Source organism: Euprymna scolopes, chromosome 2 (genome assembly GCF_053919585.1).
Source record: "Euprymna scolopes isolate OS-2025 chromosome 2, ASM5391958v1, whole genome shotgun sequence".
NCBI classification, from domain to species: Eukaryota; Metazoa; Mollusca; class Cephalopoda; order Sepiida; family Sepiolidae; genus Euprymna; species Euprymna scolopes.
This window is the reverse complement of record NC_136483.1, coordinates 187,792,058-187,813,695: the sequence shown is the minus strand read 5'-3', so window position 1 is coordinate 187,813,695 and position 21,638 is coordinate 187,792,058. Positions and strand designations below refer to the sequence as shown.

The window sequence follows — 21,638 nt, the reverse complement described above, 5'->3', positions numbered from 1 at the left end:
ACATTGCTGACTGTTACATGTCTCGCTACGTCGCCAAGAAGTGGGGTCTCATTTTACGTTAAATTTATATAGGAAGATGATCCCCCACGCTAAAATGTTAAATTTTAATTATTAAAAAAATCATACTTTCATATGATTTTTAAAGGCCGTTGAAACGTATTAGCAAAAAGAAGAGTAGATTTGGATTTTTTTAGGAGGTGACCTAAGTTGGGTTTGGTTGTAGAAAACCCAAATATTTTTTAAATATGTAAATTGATCAAGTAGTTGTTTTATATTAGAAACACATATTTACTTTGTTTTGTTTGTTTGTTTGAAAACAATTCCAATTTGCAATGAAATATACAAATAAAATAATCATAAATTAATAATTTTGGACACGAGAAACAGTTTTTTAAAATGAAGTTCTAGTTTTAATTACGCACACTTAGGTAAAGAAATTTTTTATATGTAAGTGCACCTGAACAATCGTCATTATTTTTACATTCTTTTCCTTTTCACGTTTTTTTCAACTATTTCTGCGGATTATAAAATCCTAAGCAACACGATTATAAAAAAAATTGAAAAAAAATCAATATTTAAAGATTTGAAAGGGGGTTCAGTTTCACGTACGTTCTAGTAAATTGATCCCACATTTTACAGCCCCAATTTGATATTGGCTCCTTCAGCCCCTGCTCTGCCATTTGTTTTCTTTTTTGCGACTTTTCAGATTGAGAAAAGATCACTCCCCCCACATCCGTAGTTATTTTGTATTTATTTATTTACGACATTTTAAAAAGGGGGTTTTGCATTTAACGACCTGCGCTATTTTTTAAATAGTATTCTCAAGATTGATTAAAGTTTTACGAAAAATTGTTTGTAAATTGTTAGGTGAATACCTTACCATCTCTATGTTAATTAATTGCTTGTTTTTAATAGTAACGTTATTATTTCAGCGCGGGTCGTTAAGTGCAAAATAACCTTTTTTGTTTTATCGTTATTTGTTGTTTATTAATAAATCTCGTCCTACATCGACTGTATGTATCACGTGTGTTCGCGAAACCGGAGATCCTAAACCGGACTTTTTAACCGGAACCTAAGAAGAAATATGTTTTAATCATGCACAAACATATATTGGACAAACAAAATATTGTTAAAATCACGTAAATTGATCTTTTTCTTAATTTATTTCTTTTAAACAATTGTCTTATCGTTATTTCTTCTTAATTAACAAATCTCACCTATATTGTCTTTATGTATAAAGTGTTTGCGTGAAACCGGAGATACTAAACCGGACTCTTAAATTGGAAGCGGAAGGACAGTTTAAACACTAATCAAGCAAAACGATTTGAGTTTTATATATATATATATATATATATATATATATATATATATATATATATATATATATATATATATATATATATATATAATGGAACTGGCTCTGGAAAGGCATGAGGCCACTTGATGTAAGGAGTTAAAAATATTTCAACGCCAAAAATTTGCCAACGATGAGTGTTTGATGGAATCGTTTGTGACATAGAAAATAAGGATGTATCATAAAGATTATAGTTATTTGGATTTGTTTTGTTTCTTATTTTTTATGTGAGCGACAATTTTTTTTTTCTTTTTGCTTTCAATTTCGTTTCAACTGCGAAGTCTTTGATGTTTTTAGTCGCATACAAGCGACTCTATAAGTCACTCCGTCGGTCCTCGGTTTGTCGGTCGGTCGATCTGTCGGTCGGTCTGTCGGTCGGTCGGTCGGTCGGTCGGTCGGTCTGTTCGTAACACTTTTGTGCTTGGCCTTTTTGGTTAAGATCAAAGGTCTGTTATTAATATATGCTGTTCTTAGCTTTTTAAGCTTTTCTTGGACTTTTGGCTTTTTTTTACCCCCGCCCTCGACACAAATGAATTATTGTACCATTTTTATTGTTATCTCTTTTTGTTTTTACACGTCAATAAAAAAATGTTTTAAAAATTGGGAGTTAAGTAGGACGTCCCCAATATGAAAGGGTGAATGCGGTATTATGGTGAAAGAAGATACTAGCTGGGAGAAACATTTGATTTTGTTTAGTTCTGGAGTGACAAGGATGACCAACGATCCCCACAATCCCCCCTTTTGAGTTGGCCATGTGCCTAAGTTTTTTGTTCATTGTAGATTTTCAATGTATTTTTAACATGAATAAAGTATTTAATATCTGAAAGTGTAGTATCTGTTCCGGCAGATACTACAAGAAAAGACCATATGTGTGAGCAGCCCCACATATAAGACCTTGGTCAATGTAGGAGCAACCCTTCATACCAATTGTCACTATCCAGCTCCCCTACTCCTCAGGGAGTTGGTCCCCATTTTCCCTTCACTCCTCACATTAAAAATCGGCCTTGTGCCTAATTTGCTCGGTGGGGGGGGGCAAATAAATACCCTTTTCTTGACCTTTTGGCCAAGATTAAAGTGTAGTATCTGTTCTTACTACATGCTGTACTTATTGTGATATAAAGTGGAGGATCACTTTTCTGTATTAATTTAATGTAAAATGATCACCCACTTTACAACTAGTCAGTCTCAAAGCCATTCAAGTCATTCTCCAGATCATTCAAGTTGTTTTTGAAGTATTTCAGTTATTTTTTAAGCATTCAAGTCATTCTTAAGGTCATTCAATTCATCCTTATGTTCATTAAAGTCATTCTAAGTCATTTACTTTTTATTTATTTAAGTCATTTCAGTCCATTTTTCGCTCATTTTAGTTTATCTGTAAGAATTTCATGTCAATCCTACATTCACGCATTCATTCATTACACGAGAGCACGCGACTAATGGTTATCGGCCTTGGGTTTTTTTACATCTGGCGTCGTTTCTAATGCATATCTATCGTAAATCGTAACCAAAGAAAGGGAAACGGTCTCGTTACATTTTTTCCGGTATCAAAGCTCACTTGAATTTTTTTCAACTCTCGATAGTTCTGTCAATTCCTAGTGAAATAATTTAAATTTATGTTAGAAAATACTTATACGGAAAAGCAAATATCAAGTCAGGAAGCCCTGTCGTCTGAAATGAATTAGAACAGAAATGATCTACTCTAAATAAAAATTCAAGAAAATTTAACTGAGGTATTCTGTGTCTTTTTAATTATCGATAGCGGCAACATAGTGCATGATACTTTTGTATTAAACCCCATTTTCTAAATAGTGAGAGTTTCCTCCTCTACATGCGATTGCCTGCATTACCTCTCCTACTTTAAACAGGCATTTTATTATTTATATATACTTTTATAATTTTATATGCATAAATGTTACTTTAAATTAAGCCATTTAACGTTTGGAGAGCTTAAAGTTCATATGTTTGGTGTACTGTGATCAAAAACGTGTTCTGCTAACCATCCTCGAGTGGTTTGAGCCTTATATGATGGTGCAAAGTCTTGTTGAAAAATGTAGGGTTTTCCATTTCTTACTCTATCGATCCATAGCTTAACAACAGTACCTAGGACATCAATGTAAGCAACAGAATTAACTCTTAGTCGTTGTGGAAAGAAATGTAGTGGCATCCCATATCCTTCATTGCTAACAACCCCCAAATATAACAGTTGCAGGGAATGCTGTGTGCATGACTCTTTAAATTTCGGAGGTGTCAGCACATAGCCATCTTATATGTATTCTGTTAATCTCTTGGTCCTAGTCTAAGTTTTTTTTTCTCTGAAAAAAAAAGAAACAAAGCATGTCTTGTTAAACAGAATGTTTCAGTTTGTTAAAATGTTTTTTCTTACTAAACGATTTTCTGTGATGGTCTTGGACATAAACTGGTTTCTTTTGGTCAAATTTATCGTATATAGGTTCACTGCGACTCTTTAGGTGGGAGCTTCTAGTAACATTACTAGGTGTTTATCCATTTTGTTTGGGATTTACGATTCATGTGACAATTGATTGCATGACCCTTTTTTGTAATTGGGAAAATTAATTCAACAAGCATACCCTGTAATGCTGACAAAGCTTCTTAAGTGTTTTGTGAATCTGATTGATTTCTGATTGACATTTTCAGCAAGCCTTTCTCATCTATCGAATGTGTCATTGGAATAGAAACCAAATGGATGTAGTGAAACGTGGTGATCGAAGATTTTTTTCTATCAAATATGGCACAAAACGTTACTGATCATCAACAACAATCTGCACGTTTATCTGTGATTTCTGTGATTTTTATTCCGAATTTTATTGATTATTGAGTATTAGCAATGGCGTGAGACATTAATTGACCAACTTGATTTATAGTTGTTACTGTTTCCATTTGATCGACAATGTTGAATTTTGTTCAATAAATTATATATTCAAGTTAATTATGTACCACCAGCAATACTGACATGCTTATGTATTGGTGCATGTAGGGATGGGTGGTACTAGGTATCTGAGTATTCGGGGTGGAGGAGGCGATTGTCATAGAAGGTTGGGAAACCCTGGTTTAAATATAGAGAAAAATAAAGCGAAATAAATAATAATATAAATAAATACCATTTGTAATGCTTTGAATTAATTTTTCACACAAATTTGTTAAAACTGCATGATGTGTAACGTCGGTATGTAATATAAAAGTAACCTTGTCTGTTGATCTGTGGAACAATCTTTACCGAAGTCTACAAACCTGAACCTGATATATAGGGATTTCGGAATTCGGTTTGGTTTTTAGCCGGTAAAAAATAGCTAGTAAAGAAATACTCGACCTGGGCAAACGTAAGTAGATTAGTACTATCCTCTGCGCATGCGCAAATATGCCTTTATACGTTTCACAGTTTCGTGTTTCACGGAAGGCAATGTTAGGAAAGAAAATGTGTTCATGAATTTACGTTTAGTTGCACATATATATAATTAAGGCAATCGTTGCCAGTTGTTGTAGCCAGACGAGTATCTGCTGCGAATGTTCAACAGCGAGAGAGGGAAGCATAGATAAAAGCTCAGTTGAGCGCATACCATGAAAAAAACGATAAAATCGTTGGCTGGGGGATGGATGACATAACGTATAAAATGTAAACTGGAAAGGAACAGCGTTTTATTGACATAGTTCTTTTTTCCTCCTCTCTTCTTTTTTTATATTATTTTTCACGTTTTAACTAATATTCATTCTTTTTTTTCTTTTCATATTTGCTGACAATAACAGACAGTGACAGCCAACTTGTTCGGGACAACATGAACCTCATCAAATTGCTGAACCTGCGCGGTTTTAATGGTAACTGGGTGCGAGGGAACGAGAACATCAAGCGGGGTATTGGGGCGTGCATTAAGCGCTGCCTTAGAGTCGGACAACTCAACTTTATCCGTTGCAAAGTGATGTGTGAATGGTAAGTAAGGAATTATTCGACGTTGTGAACTAATTATAAAATAAAACGTTTAGGTTCGATTCCTACGAACGTTTCCAGCTGATCATTTCTTTTTCTTATTCTTTTCTAATTTTTATACGATAATCTTGGTCCAAAAAATATTAATAAACAAAGACATTGGAAAATTGTACAGTTATAAATAGGACTGCATATGAGGCTCCCAGAATGATACAGTTTTAAGAACCACTTTTACAAAACCTTAGAAAAGGGGTTCAAATTTCACGAGTTGTAACCGATGTATCATAGGAACTAATAAATATATTTGTTTGAGATTTGGTTTCAAATACAATTATAAACTTAATCTATCATATTATGCATTGTCCATTTTAACAGTGTTGATCGTTGGTTGTAATTATGATTATTGTAAAAACGATGACAAGGAAACATGTCATTATTGTCTGTAAACATATTAATCAAGTTTACTAAAGTTGAATAAAAAAGACAAAGTTTTACTGCACTTACATTGCTTCTAAGTCATTCTGCACTGATACTGGTTTCTACATAATCCATAAATAAGTAACGATTATTCGGATCATTACCGTCATCAAATTCTTCACCTGTGAAGTTCAGTTTATTTACATGCCTTGGCGAATGGCTTTTGGTTCATCTAGAATACAACAAAGATGAGCGGGATGTGCAAAGGGGATTCAAAGGTGAGCAAGGTCCCTACGTAAGCCAGTTTTTCAGCAGAGGTATTTGGTATCCTTCTCGCAACGCCAAATCTCTGCGGCAGAACCTACACTCGGTAGTTGCCAATGCCAAGCATTAGATGAACACGATCGAGGAAGTTATCATACTCCATATACATCTTTATCTTGTACTGAACAAAAACTGACTTGCCTGAGAAAACATGAATAGTGAAGGGGCTTGCGTTGCGTAATTTAATTTTAGAGAAAAATAACATCTAAATATTAAGCCCTTTCCACCTTAATTACTTCATATCGTGTATGTAAAGCTTCCCTGGCAATGGTAACAGTATGCATTGTTGTTGTGAACGTCTCCGTAGCGTTTTATTGATTTTATAATGTTGCCAAATGCAAGTTATGTAACTGTGACCTGGCACGAGGAGATAGTGTATCAGTTTACTAATACCTCCGTAGATATCAATGAGGCGTGACACCACAATATTAATGTTTCTATTCTGTGCCCCTACAGATGTCATTAAACGCTAGTAGTCTGTAAAATTCGTTGGTCTATCACTCGGTTTTAATCCATTTTCTCATACACGTACTTATCTCCACTAATACGCCTTCCGCCGTCACCTCATCACAAACGTAAAAGTTCGACTCATTCTTTTCAAGTCATGAATTCACAAGTTGTACAGGCAATATATTCTATAATAATATCCGATACTTGTGCTGAGACTGGGTAAGTGTTCCGTTTGCTGCAAGTCAAGGGAGATTACTCTTGTATCAGGATCAGTGCCAGCAGTAAGAGTCTCCATTCAGTTTGGATTCTCATTAGCCATAAGTTTATGTTCATGTTTCTGATTTTGCGGATCTCCTTTTTCACCTGCATCAGTTATAACTAGGACTGTGATAACAGAATATTCTTTTCATTCTTTTGACTCTCAAGTATATACCCGACACAGTAAGACACGGTCACTCAACCTAGAACCACATCAGTCTATATAAAAACATACACAATATTAATGGATATATACTCAAGAATCAAAACAATGAAAAGAATATGCTGTTGTCACGGCCCTAGTTATAACACTTAGCTTGGCATCAAAGTATTCACTGTCTATGCACGTGTTAGTTTGGAGAAGGTTTAAAGGACAGGTTTGGAACAAATACCTCGAAGATATTGCCCAATCTGCTGCAAGGAAAAAGAGATGTCTCTACTACGCTAGAATATGTCGCGCATCAGCTATTTTCTTATATCTTATATCGCTTATTCATTGCAGGTGATGAATCAGACACTAGCTTTTCCTTTTTAGGCAGGATCCAAAACAGAGGCCTTAATCTTATAGGTCCCACACTGTTTAACAATCTCTAATCCCTGGCCCATCTCCACAATGTTGTATTTTTGTGCTTGTTTTACAAGTATTTCAATGGAGTGTGCTTTAACAAATTGCTGCATTGGTGTTCCATCGACCTCTATACCTCCTACTAGCCTGGCTATCAGTAAAATCCAACTTTTTCTACATAGTTGGCACCATTCTCAATGCACCTTTGCCACTGATGAACGATGGATTGCATGAGCGTGCTTTTGAGAGTGGTTCCAAAACTAAAAACTCCTACTTTTAACTAAAAACGTTGAAGAGTTACAAATTCCTCACCGTTAATATCTGCAACAGAGAGATGGGACTTTTAGAACATGAATGCATAAGTTCAGTCGTCATAACAATGCAATTAGCAATCCCCTTCTGGCCCATTCGATTCGCAACAGTAACATCCTCTGCGTCCCTATCCGATGCAGCAACATACAGCTTGCGTCTTCGTGTAGTGCAGCAATATTTCTTCTGCATATCTGTGCGATGCAGCAACATCTCTTTTGCATCTCCGCGCAACACGTAAACACCTTTGTATCCATATCAGCTTGGAACTAAGCGTACTTTTAGATGTATGTTTTGCTACATAGGAACACCTGTAGGTGGCTTCCGTCCTTTCCTTCGTAGCCTTATATATATATGCGTTTATATCTATCTCAATTTGCGTTCAAGAATTCTTTTTAGAGGTCGGCCATTAACTACTACATAGAAAAATCTGGAAGCTGTTTTGCTCATTCTTGCGCAGTTAACTCTCCGTGAGTTTAATCTGGCGCACTGCGAATTTAGTTTCTCTTTAACCGTCCTGATTCGTAAAGTGACACTGTTGATAAAACGTTCGACTTCACATGTATTTACAGGAAGCGAATGTTTGAATAGATTTCTCTTGGCGTTACCGCTACATTTAGTCTTGTCTTGCACTAAAATTGGTTCTAAATCTCTCAATTTTCGCTGACTTTGCTTTTGGAAGAGAGGATGACGTAAGTGGATGAAGATATACAGATATGGTTACCTATCTGTTTCACATCCGTCCAAATTCTAAAGCATGGGTGTTCAGAAGAGAGGCGCTTTCTGTCTGGTAAATATAAAAATGGAGGCGTTTGTCTTGCCCTTTCTGCATTATAACCCCACCATGAGCTACCATCACAGGTTTTTCATCGTGTTGGGCAGTAAATGTGTATCCAAATATATAATATTATACTACCGTTGATCCAACAGTTCACGAATCACCTATTATTTATTAAAATTGTATTGTTTTATTTTTTCAGACCCTGGTTTTCGATGGCTTCGTGACAAAAACCCAGACATGGAGTTGACACCATTTTTGACGACATTCCACTCTCCTATGATGTTAATGCCGATTGACCCGGTGTTATGTCTACATATACGAAATGAGCATAAAAATAAAAAATGAAAACAGAAGAAACAACAAAAACTATTGAACCAGAAAAAAAACACCAAAAACACATGAAAACAATAACAATAATTAACGAGAATGACACAAAAAAACATAAAACAGCCACAAAAAAACAGAAATAAAATATTTCTAAAAAAAATATTTTCATAGGACGTTTCGACATCCCTCTAGCCATCTAGTATGTCTACCTCGCCTTTAGTTTAATATGAACACTTATTCAGATTCCTGCATCACCAAAATCCTACTAACTAGATATGGCCACCCCCCCCCATCCTGGAAACACCAACACTAGTATCACGTGCAGCCATTTACACACATACACAAATATACTCTCACACACACGCATGCATAGAACACTATATAGACAAAACGAAACTCAACTGTGTGTTACTCTAACTTATTAAACACTGGAAATAAACACCGAATGTTAATTAAATAAGATGTAAATAAATATATAATTATTGGAAATAAAATATTGGGATATCTTGAATTTTATTTATTACAATGAAAGTATATCTTTTTTTCCTTTCTTTACTTTTTTGTTTTCATATAAGGTCGCGCGCAGCGAACGCTTATAAAAATCATAAAACGATCATTGTGTTAACTATAATAACAATACAATATCTTACAATACAATATTTTATAATACAATATTTTAATTCATTGACTACTAAACAGCATCCTCAAGTCTCTTCAGTAACTTCATCCGGCAAATTGGTCAGGAGTAATGGCGTAGGTAAGGAAGCGGGGGACGCGGACCGCATTTGGTGCTAGTGTTAAAGAGAATCTCTCCTTTCTCTCTCTCTCTCTCTCTCTCTCTCTCTCTCTCTCTCTGGCTCTTTCATACTCTCTCTGTCTTCTCTCTCTGTGTCTCTATTAGATAGTAGATCGAGAGAGAGAGGGAGAGGGTGGGAGGAGGTCAGAGAGATATTTTTGTAGTTAATCCACGTTGCAGGAAGTGACGTTTAATCTAACCGGATGTCATGTGATGCTACGTGGCAAGGTGGGTGAAACGTTGAGTCTCTCAGAAAATGCCGAGCCGAGCAGAAGTCTAAAATGGTTCTCTCCTAAGTAAGGGAGGATATGCGCGCCCCAGACGTGGGACGTGGTAGGTACTCACAGTGGAGACCATCGATGGCGGCATCTGCAGATCATGCCTGGGAGAATAAAAGGTTGAAAACCCAACATCTGTCTTCATCTTGTGTATTCCGGCGAAAACAGCAAGAGAGCTCCACCCAGGTGAAGACTCTCCCAGAGCAGCGGAACCAGGTATGAATATTCTTTAATTCAAACGCATAAATACACAACAAGCGTCCTAACCACGAGACAAACGGTTTAAGGGATCTTGGGTCCCGTTCTCTCGTCTCTTAACACTCGTAATATCTCTCTCTCTCATCGTCGTAAACTTCTTCTCTTCATTAGTAAAATGGACACGTCATCACCAGGGTACCAGTATCCCTCAAGTAAAGCGTCCAAGTCAAATCCTCTTCTTCTCCCTCCCTTATATAACACTAGCACAGGAAGACTGACACATTGTAACCCCAACAAAATTTATCAACTAGGTTATAATGCCGAAAATAGTCTGAAAACAGTAGTGGAGACACGGGGTTTCAGAGGTATATGACTCCCTAGACATAATTCATGACCCCTCTACTTTTGTTCCCCTCGACCGTCAGAAATTTTTCTATAAATTGTAAGGACATTTGTGAGTAGAAAAATGGCGATATTTTGTGCTTTCATGTATTTAATTTGCTACACTCTATGTTACTAACAGGATACATTGTTGTAACAGTTGATCGGATGACGCAGTGTTTAACTTTGCATCATTACCCCCTCGGCGTAAATACCCCCGACAAACCCGACAAACAGCAATATCCCAGATCTCTGGATGTAAGAAAGCCTTCTAATCCAGTAGTTTCTTCCCCCGAACCGCTAAACTTTGGAATTCCCTTCCAGAATCCTGCTTCCCCAACTGTACTGACATGCAGTATAATGTGAACCGACATCTTGCTTCCTAACTCCCCATATAGTACCCCTGTATCTTATGTCCCTGATACTAGCCCCCTAAATCAAAGTGGCAATGTGCCTTGTTTGGGGTGAAAATATAATTTTTTTAAAATTAATACCAAAAAAGCGAAATACGAAGCGAATAGTGCAAACATTTCAGTGTTTCCTGTGTATCAATTAGTCGAGATGAAAATTTCCAGTGATTAAGCGATATACTCTATTCTCGAAGTGCAAAAAAGAATGAAACCTGTTACTGTGTCTGTATTTTGCGCAGATTTCGGCTCAAGTCCATAGGTTTCTTATTTTAAATAAATCCATTGGTGCAGACAATCTGTAAGCTTGTTCTCTATTGATTTAAGAATTCGATATGTGCTTTAATCTTTAATCAGGGCACACAGTTCTCATCATTAAACTACAAAGGTTAAATATAAGTGATAATGTGTCGAAAACACTTCTAAATTTGAAATCATTCGAATTGCTTAAAGTATAGTTTCATTTTTCGTTTTAGCATTTGTTATTTTTCTTTAAACTTTTTACCAGAAATGGACGTGCAGCAAGTGTGAGTTTTATTTATTTATGCCTTATACTTATTTTCAAAAATGATTTGTTTTAAAGGCGTCTAATCCCTTGCATCTTTTGATGATTCTACTCTATCCTACCTTCCAGTTTTGATCTTTCTAAAAATCACTTTCGGATTTTTTTTATTTTTTTTGTTATCTTAAGTGCGTTATGTTCAGTATATAGCCGTAAATCTGAATTTCATTTGTCAGTTTCAGAAAACAATGATTGTTTAATGCTTGTAACTGAACATATTTTGCTTAGAAATGTCTTAGTCTGAAAGAGTAACAGTAGTTTGTGGTTATGTAATTAATTGTATAATTTTGCTGGCATTTCGTAACTTGAAATGCATGCATATGTTGTTTAATGTACAGTATTTTAGTTTATTTTCTAAGGTAAAATGTTTCATAGTTTCTTGATTAAATGATCAGTGAATACCAAGTTTAGCACTATTTTTGTTTGTGGTACTGCGACAGACTAACGACACATGAAACATAGGTATCATAAACCATGAAATTAGTCTGATTTTTTTTCCAATTATTGCATTAAAATAAAACGTTCCCCCGTATCAAAGTGGATCGCTCTTCCACTGTCTGAAGGTAGAATTCATTATTTTATACGATGTTCCTTAAATAAGTTTACAGACTTTTTTTGTATAGGAATTTAAAATAATCATAATGTCCTAAAAATTCAATATGTTATATCTGTACATCTTTGAGGTGGCTGACTAATTAATATGATTAGGTTGAAATAAAACGTTACAGCAGGAATTGGAATACACCATACTAAAGCTTGATTGCCACAGCTTGTTAATTTCAAAAATGCAATCTGGACGTGAGGACACTTTAGAAGAACGATATGCAATAAAATTTCATTTTAAACTTGGAAACATACCAGAGAAACATATGGAACATATCGGACTGCTTTTGGACCATCTTGCATGAATCTTGTATCAGTCTTTTAGTGGCATAAAATGTATAATACAGCCAGAGAGTCTGGGAGGGATGATGGGAGGTGTATGAGAAGAAATTGTGGATGCGTTATCGGCAGCTCCTGTTACTCTCGCTTCTTCTTATTTGTCCCTCAGTCCTCATTTTTTAATGAGTGATTTTTCTGACAAAGGGAGAGGAAAAATGCTGTTTTCTAGGTTGGCAGTATTTTGTGCGAACAGTTGGCTGAGATGGCGGAAATTTTCTGTTTCTATGTCTATCATTGTAGCCATGTCACTAGTAAGGGTGCTGGAGGTAAACGTTTTGTCTGGCCTGACGTTATCCGCCTGATAGTCAGGGACCCGAACCTTGGATTAACCACTAAGGAGGCTGTCCTATCAGCAGGTGCAAAGTACTGGGGCTGCTGTATTGCCATTTGGTGAATGGATTCTGGACCATGCAGTAGCTTCTGGTGGGGCCTTTCGATGCCATACTAGTGGGTAATTGTTACGGCTTTACCTTATCATTAGCTACAAATAAAAAAAAAAATTCTTCGTTTCTTTTTCTCTCTTAATTTCCCCTCTCTGTCCTGCTCTAAGTAAATCTGACGACCTAGTCCACAAATTTCAAAATTTCATCATGACAAGTTTCAAGAAAAAATACACGATTAAACCCGGTTCTCCAACTTCCAACGTAGACCCCTACTACCATGTCTCCTTCTCCAACATCAGGGGTCTACGTTCTAACCTTCCAGAGGTTGAAACCCAATTACAGGAGACTAAACCAGACCTTTTATTTTTAAGTGAAACTGGCATTGGACAGGCTATTTCCCTAGAAGAGTTCGCAATTAAAGGATACTCTAACTTAACCTCTAAATCTGACCCCCAAGATCGCCATGGGCATGGAATATGTGCCTATATTAAAGATAGCTTTCCATATAGTAGGGACATCTCCAGTGAAGATCCTAACTTACCCTATATGTGCTTCCGGCATTTTTATTTACTCTCTATCGCCCCCACAACAGCGGAGTTACTATATTTAAAAGCATATCTGAGAAAATTGACCAAGTCCTATCTGCTTATCCTTCAGCTAACATTCACGTATGTGGAGATTTCAATGTTCACAACGTCGAATGGGTGACCCACTCAAACAAGACCTATGATTAGGGGAGGTTCTGTCATGATTTCTCTATTGCCTATGACCTCACTCAGATTGTTCAGGAACCCACCCGTGTGCCCGACAATGACGGCCAGTATGCTAGCCTACTAGACCTTTTTCTCACAACTTGCCCTGAACTATGTTCAGTTTCTGTTCTGTCGCCTCTTGGATCTTCCGACCACTCTGTTGTATCAATTAAGATAAAAATGAAATGTAATAAGTCCCCAGACGTACCTCTTCATCGTACAGTATATCGATACACTCAGGCTGACTGGGATAGCTTCCGTGCATTTATAACTGATCTACCTCTGCATTCCATATTTAAAAAGGATGTGTCCTCTATAGTATTAGACCTGACGGAATGGTTAATTGTAGGTATTGATCATTTCATACCCCCGAAAAAGTTTCAGCAAAAACCTAACAGCCAGCCATGGTTCTCTCCAGAATGTGCTGCTGCCATTGCGCACAGAAATCACTTTTTCCACTGTTTCCAACGTAATAGATGTATGGAAACTAAAGCCGCTTTCAGGACTGCCAGCAACCATTGTAAGAAAGTAATAAAGAACGCAAGATTGTTGTATGCTCAGTCTGTTAAGTCCAAAGTAGCTGAGCAGCGGCTTGGTTCCCACCAGTTTTGGCAAATAGCAAACAGAATTCTGAACAGAAGTGTGCGCTCCATTCCAACTATCATCAATGGACCTGAGGTAATCTCGTCAGCATCAGACAAAGCCAAACTCTTTGTCAAGAATTTTGCAGCTAATTCTACCTTTTGCGATCAAGGCCGCCAACCCCCAATATTTCCTCCTGTATCTGAAAACACACTATGTGATATACGTATATCTGTACGTGATGTTGCCAAGCTAATCAAAAACCTTGATTCCAGTAAAGCAACGGGCCCTGACGGTATTCCAATTATAGTACTACAAAAAACTTCGACCTGAACTAGCGCCCATACTTACAAAACTATTTAAACGTTGTCTTAAGGAGAATAGTTTCCCATCTCCCTGGAAAATTTCATCTGTATGCCCTGTATTTAAGAATTCAGGTGATCGCTCATCCCCCTCTCAGTACAGGCCAATAAGTCTCCTGTGCGTCATGAGTAAGTTGCTGGAATCTGTGTTAAATACAGAAGTAATCAACCATCTCAACAAAAATAACCTTCTTAGTGACACTCAATATGGTTTCCGTTCTGCTAGATCTACAGCAGATGTGCTTACAGTTATATCTCATAGGATTAGCAAATCTCTCGACGGAGGCTACCTTTCTAGGGCAATTGCTCTTGACATATCTAAGGCCTTTGATAGGGTATGGCATAAAGGTTTACTTCATAAGATCTCTAGCTATGGTATAGCTGGAAATGTCTTCTCAATTATTAAATCATTTCTTTCTAATAGGTTCATAAGAGTAGTAGTTGAGGGGCAAAAATCAGAAGCCCACAGTATTAATGCCGGTGTCCCTCAGGGGTCCATCCTGGGCCCAACTCTTTTCCTGATCTACATTAATGATCTTCCAAATCACATCCTTACATCATTTGTAGACATTTATGCTGACGACACTACCATTTATGGTAGTACATCTAAGACAGTAAACGGCCAAGTTCTCTCCAATTCTCTTTCCTCTGATCTTGAGCATGTAGTACAATGAGGAAAGGAGTGGCTGGTTACTTTTAATGCATCTAAAACCAAGCTCCTCTCTTTACATCATCAACATTCTGATCCACATCTGGCATCAATTGAAATGAATGGCTCTCGTCTTCAGGAGGCCTCAAGTTTTGACAAGCTTCTAGGCTTGGCCGTTACTCCTGATCTTAAATGGAACACGTACATCAAATCTGTTGCCAATGCCGCTGGAAAAATGGTGGGATCTTTCTATCGATCCAGTAGATAGCTCACTGCTGATGCAATTCTCTATCTATATAAGAGCCAGGTACGTCCAAGGATGGAATACTGTTGCCACATCTGGGCAGGAGCTGCTAGAAAGGACTTGGCCTGCCTTGATAGAGTTCAAAATAGACTTCGTAGCCTCGTAGGAGATGTCCTTTTCTCTTCCTTGCAACCTCTATCTCACAGAAGAGATGTTGCGAGTTTCTCTCTGATGTATCGTTATTTTCATGGAAAGTGTTCGACTGAGCTTCAATCTATGGTCCCCTCTCGCAAAACTTTCACAAGAAACACTCGTCTAGCTGTAAACACTATCAATAATTCCTCTCACTCTTTATCTGTGCCTAAACCTAAACGTAGATTCCATGAACAAAGCTTTTTATTAGAACTGCACGCCTGTGGAATTGTCTTCCGTTTTCCTGCTTTCCGGCTGACTACAATATGGTTGTCTTCAAGTCTAACGTAAATAAGTTCTTGATGAGCCGTTCCATATAATTTATCAAATTTAACAAATTTTCATTACTAATGATTATTATATTGTCCAATTTCTACTGTACACTCTTTAACCCTTATCCTTGAGTTGCCTCTTTGACCTTGATAATGAGTTGATACCTATAAAAAAAAAAGAAAAAGTCCAATGTGAACAAGTTCTAATTGAATCGTCCCCTTAAGTAATCCAAGTTTCAAAATTCCCACTGTTTACTATGCTAAAATCACAATGACTAATGTATACCTATTAACCCTTATCCTTGAGTGGCCTCTGGGCCTTGATAAGTGGTGACACCCTTGTAAAAAAAAAATAGTCAGAACAGCAGAGTTGATTGGCCAAATAAAGAATTTCATGGATAAGTACCGTTATGCGTCTATAGAGGCAATAAGTGCACAGATTGTTGTCAGTGTGGGAGCTGTACACACAATTATTTGTGAAGATGCGGCAGATTAGAACTGATTATTTAGTGGTATTGGATGCTGTCTCGTATCATTCATGCAAACAGTAACATACCAGTCAGTAGAGTAAGGTAGAGGTAGAGCGTACATGAAAATTTAGCTACAGTTAACTATTATTCAGCATATCGGATTGAATTGGAATCATTAGGTGACATTTCAGCTAACCGCACCGGGTGACGTTTACTCTAGCTACGCAACTGGTCAGGAGAACCTGTTATGAGGATACGTCAACCAACAAATGAAGTATGTTGTTATGTTGTTGCTTGTTAATGTCTATCTCGTTTGAAAGTCTTTTTTATAATGTTTAAAAACATATTTGTAATTTGATTGGCTCTACCTTTTCTTCTTCTCTTCAAACTCTCTCCCTCTCTCTCTCTCTCTCTCTCTCTCTCTCTCTCTCTCTCTCTCTCTCTCTCTCAGGTATGTAGTTGCTAGTGTCAGTTTTCTATCAATACTAATATGACATATGTTCGTGAAATCTGTCTGATCTAATTATTGCTTACGTTGGTTCAGCTCGTTTGACTCGTTAGTCTGGTGATCTCCATAACTTTCCTGTTTGATACCTCATTGTAGTATAGTTTCTTTTCTAGAAACTTCTTTCCTAGAACAGCAGGATTGGAGAATTCCCTTCCGCCTCATTACCTTATTTTTTTTCGACATTTTTTCTTATGTCTTTGCATGAATAATCTTTCTTTTTTGTTAGATTCTTATATTAAGTAGCTTCACGTCTTCTCTAGAGCGATTTTCATAAACAAACCGTTGCCTAAATATATAAAACTAGTAGGACTCGTGTACCAGCATTGCCCAGTGGAAGTATGGCACAATAGCACAACAGATTTGATAAAGGGTATCCTCCGAAAACAAATTAAGCTACGGTTTGCAGTAGGGGCTGTGGAAAATGGCGGGCACTAGCGGCTGTGGACCAAATAAAATTATTTCGCTTCCACTGTCGGGCATTGTATGTCAGTGACAGCTATCAGAAGCCACTGGCTGTGATTGTTATCACTGGTGGTTACTAGCGATTAGTGCTGGTTTGGGGCGTTTGCATGCGGGTTATGTGAGTCCTGTCGGGTGCTGGCGGGTACTGGCGTTAACTGGTTGACACTGCTTGATTTTGCAACTAAAAGTCACTGGCGACCATGAGCAGTGTTAGCCTCCATAGTAATACTTCTCACTGAAATTTTCTGTCTTCAACTGTCGGGCACTGTCGGGCACTGTCGGGCATTGGAATCTATTGGTTATCATTAGATGCATGGGGAGGGAATGATGATCACTGACAGTAAGTGCTGTATTGAGGCGTTTACTGCTTTGCCTTAGCTGCCTTTACAAGTGTTATTGTCGGTTCCCAGCGTAGAGTGTCGATCGCTGGTGGCCATTTTCAATATGGACCTTCTTTGGACTGACCGAAAAGAAATTCTGGCGGTTATTTGCGTTTATTGTCATGCACTGGCTTCCTCTGCGATTATCGATCATGAACAGTCTCGGGTCCCATTGGACTGATCTAAAATTAAATCGATTGTTGTTACTGTAACTTTTTGACAGGGGTAGGTACTTGCGGGCAAATCGTTTGTCTTCAAATGTCGGGCACTGTCATCTAGTAACGGGCACCGTCATCCATGGTGGGCATGTCTCTTTTAAGGTGGTTACTATCACTTTAAAGCAGGGGCGGTCACAGGCGGAGACTGGTGTTTTTAGGTTGTTACTGCTTTCTGAAGGAATACGTACCGTGTTATTTTTAGATTTGATGTTTCAATTAAATGTAACTTTATACAGTATAATTATTCTAAGAATACTTGTAGTAATAATAATAATAATAATAATAATAATAATAATAATAATAATAATAATAATAATAATAATAACGCTACGATATCATTTTATTAAATTGTTAGGTGAAAGTACCGAATAGTCATAAAAATCTCTAGTGGCATTCCACATTTAGAACAAAATGGAATTGTTTTTTAGTAAAAATTAAAAATGAAGATAAGCGATTTTATAAATTGTTAAGTCATAGAACAGGCGAAGCAGAAGCATAAACGACTCGAATACAACGGCACCGTGTTAAGTGAAAACCTCGGTTTGATGGGGAAATGGTCTGATTACCAAATCGGACATTTTGTTCTAGTTTCAAATACATAACAAAATTGGCATAAAAGAAAATATGTGAAACTTTGTACATAATTAAGTAATACTTGCTTATATTTTGCTACTTTTTTTACTGTTCTTTTTCAATCTTTTTTATTATTTTCAACTAGATATTACTTGTGTGTGAATATTTCTTGTTTATTTAAAGATATTTAAATAAAAAAAACTTGGAAGAAAATAAAGAAAACATTTAAACATGGCTGCCAGCGATGTAAAACTAAAATAGGTATTCCGGTTTGGTAAGCGGAAAATAAGTGAATCAGTAAGCGGTTTTCAACTGCATCGGTTTCTTATATGTTGAATACTGATGATGACGATAAATAATAGGTGTGATATTAATAATAGTATTACAAACAACAACAACAATAATAATAATAATAATAATAATAATAATATTTAAACAGTATCTGAATTGTTTGTGTTTATAACAATTATATAACAATATTAATAGGAATAACAACAATAATAATAATAAGAAGAAGAAGAAGACGAAAAAGAATGTGTATAATGGTGTCAGATTAACTTTCTGAAATGTCATAGAAATCAGTGTTAATTATCCAAGTATCTTTTAAAAAACGAAAAGTATTTAATTTTTAATAAAAATGAAGATACGATATTGTTTAAATTGTTAGGTGAAAGTACAGAACAGGTAAGAACATCAGTGTCAGTTTTCCGGCTAGTAGTAGCTTTAATAAGAATACTGCTAATAACAATAAATAATAGAAGTACTATTAGTAATAATAAACTTATAACAATAACAACACAAGATTTAGTCATAACATATTTGACGTGAATTATTTGAAATCTGTTTTCTATTTTGTAATGATTAATATGAATGGTTGTTAGTGGAAAAGATTAAAAGAATAGTCAGCAAAGTTACAAAACGGTCTGTATCGAAAGCGACACCAAGAAAGGTGTTTAACGTCTTCGGAAATACGAACATCTAATATGAAGAACGACTGGGTCTAACGCCAACATCTTTGTCTAACTGGTGATTTCCACTATTCAACGATTCTGCTAAACTAAGAATTAAACATGAGCGTTCGTTATTTTCTAGTTTTATAATAATATGTATGAAACTAATGCATTTATGAATTGAGATAATTTCCTGGTTACATGTGGCTAATTATGACTTGGAATAAAAAAAAATGGACATTTGGGGTTTGTGAAAGGACAAAATTTAAAGAGGGAGAAAGTTTTACTCCTATCTATGTGAGATTACTTAGAGATTGAGGCAAAGGAGGAAATTATATATTTTAAACAATAACGAAATGTGCGTAAGCTTGTCCGAACACACGCTGCGATATTAGTTTTGAGTAGTGAGTGCGAAAGACACACATGGGAATTGCCTCTTTGGTTTTCTACAGTGTTAAGGAAAAAACGTAATATTCGAAGCCCAAATCATCGGTATGACTACAAACTTGTTCATATAAATGATGCTCCGCCTTTTCCCAATGATGAAACATTAAGTTAAGCAGTAAACTGGGGACTTTATCAGACCAAATGAATTCTTGTTCGTGGAATCCCACAACATCAAGCAAAGACCACAAGAAAAATACGAGCCTCATATTTTTTCCGCCCGAATGGATCAGAGGAATGTGAAACTGCATTGTAATGATGACTAGACTTATGAATTCATGAACTGAATGTTTCATCTCTCTGTTGCAGATATTAACAGTGGAAAACTCTAAGAAAGCAACTCCTGTCATAGACATTCATCAGCAGCAGAGATATGTCATTGATATCCATGGCAAAACTACATTGAGAATGTAGAAAATGTGGAAAAATAAATTCTGTGGCACAAAAGCTCGTTTCACTGGTACTACTCCCATTTTCGTAGCTTATTAACTATTTGATTAAAACCAAAAAGAATAGGAGACTTTACTTTTAGAACAACCCTAGTACGCCAAAGCGCGCATGACCTATGCACAGTTATAGTTCATCCCTGGCTAAAGTGACTTACAAATTGCGGTGAATATGTAGTAAAGCAAATTCTGGAGAAGGAAAGGTCGCTCGTTTAAATGGTGCCACTCCCTTCTTCGTAGTTCTTCAACTTTTTTGAATTAATAAAAATTAGTCTACGTTATTTTTGACACGGACCTCGTATACTATAATATAGGTAAATAGTCAATTGTATTTTACAGTTCGGAAGCAACACTCACCCTAGCCAGATTGAACCGACTTCCTACAAAGGAGTAAATTTTATGGGAATATGAAATTCTCAAGCAGTCCCCTAGTCGCTTGCATACCCCATCTGCTAATGATTCGGTTGAATTTTACTTAACTTCGATGATCTAACGAGAACCGGTGTGTCAACATGACCGTGCCATCCATGTGATCATGGTCAATTTTACAGAGGAAAATAAATATTCTTCACTGCTTGATTAACTTAATGTTTAAATGTAATGAGGATCTTAAATGAACACTTAGATGCCTATGTATTTCATAAAGAGATTGTGTGTTAGCTACAGGCAAAGGCTCTTTAATTTCTTATAGCTAACCAAACAATAATAAATAAATGTTGGCCAGCAAGAAAAATGACACAAGTCAGTGAAAACAAAATATATTGAACAATGAAGCAAACACAATAAATGCTGTGATTATATGTCAGTTCGACTTCCAAGTGTGCGTAACTTCTGCATAACGCCGGGAGACTTATTTCCCTAGTCTTTGTCGTAATTCATTGTTATATTGACATATTTCCCTAGTCTTTGTAGTAATTCATTGTTATATTGACATATTTCCCTAGTCTTTGTAGTAATTCATTGTTATATTGACATATTTTCCTAGTCTTTGTCGTTATTCATTGTTATATTGACATATTTCCCTAGTCTTTGTAGTAATTCATTGTTATATTGACATATTTCCATAGTCTTTGTAGTAATTCATTGTTATCCATAAGGTGGTCAGCACAGTTAAAATATATCTAACTTTTACTTTTGTGAAAGTCTGTTGTCATATACATATACTCTTAGAAAAATTATCCTATATATATCTGTCATAGGCTTTGATGTTGCATTTTTGTTCTGTTTGGTTTTACATGCTATTTTGGGTCTACCAGATCAGGTTGTCTAAACATAGCAGTTCCTTGAGAAAACATCACCACTCACTGATCTTATTGTATTTTCCTTTACCCTTAGAAAAATCAATTATGTTCTGAAAATCCAAAACAAAAACAACAGTTTTTTTCTCTACAAAACAACCAGAGCAAACACTATTAATAAATAATTGAAGATATAAAGAACTTGCAACATTAAAAACCTTTAC

The 21,638-nt window shown here is 36.3% G+C and overlaps 1 long non-coding RNA gene across 1 annotated transcript in view; it reads left to right on the top strand.

Annotated features, from left to right (window-relative positions):
* Positions 1–9,236, top strand: part of LOC145299729 (uncharacterized) — a 235,631-nt gene extending 226,395 nt beyond the window's left edge. The window contains exons 2-3 of the long non-coding RNA XR_013871981.1: positions 5,117–5,297; positions 8,598–9,236. This is a non-coding gene — a long non-coding RNA (uncharacterized LOC145299729). The remainder of the gene's footprint in view (positions 1–5,116; positions 5,298–8,597) is intronic.
* Positions 9,237–21,638: the final 12,402 nt, after the last annotated feature.